Genomic DNA, 783 nt, shown 5'->3' on the forward strand with positions numbered 1-783 from the left:
TCAAGCATTATCAATTCTGTAAACCATAAAACCACAAAGATGGGTAGAAAAGAGCAATGAATAATCAAAACAACTAGAAGAAAATGAACTTCTAAGCAAAAGGAATCTTGTGGGCAGGAGTAAATAATAGTTATAGTTGGCAAAATTGTAAGAAAGACACAGTCACAATGTGATGATCAATCAAGAAAACATGATTGTAAATCTATATGCATTTAATGTAACTACAGACAATTTTATAAAACAATTTTAGACCTAAAGGGAAAGTTAGGTTCCACTGCACTAACAGTGGGTGATTCACCCTGATCTCATCAATGGACAGATTGTCCAGACAGAGAATCAGCAGAGGAAACCAACAGAGAAACATTGCTTAAACTATAATATACAGCAAATGGACTTGATGTATATTTATAAACTACTTAATCTGAAAAACAGAGAATACACATTCATTTCAACAACACATGGAGCTTTGTCTATAACAATGTATATTAGGTCACAACATAAGTCTTAGCAAATTGACAAATACCTGAAATCATATGCTATGTCTTCTGTTATCACATTGGATTGAAGTCAATCATGAGAAACTTTACAATTATACAAATAAATTAAGACTGAATAACACACTTTTGAATGAAGAGTGAGCAATTGAGGAATTCAAAAGGTAAATATAAAATCTTCTTGGGGCTGGAGAGATAGCTTAGTGGTTAAGAGCTTGCCTGTGAAGCCTAAGAACCCCGGTTCGAGGCTCTATTCCCCAGGACCCACATTAGCCAGATGCACAAGGGG

Source organism: Jaculus jaculus, chromosome 16 (genome assembly GCF_020740685.1).
Source record: "Jaculus jaculus isolate mJacJac1 chromosome 16, mJacJac1.mat.Y.cur, whole genome shotgun sequence".
Taxonomy (NCBI): Eukaryota; Metazoa; Chordata; class Mammalia; order Rodentia; family Dipodidae; genus Jaculus; species Jaculus jaculus.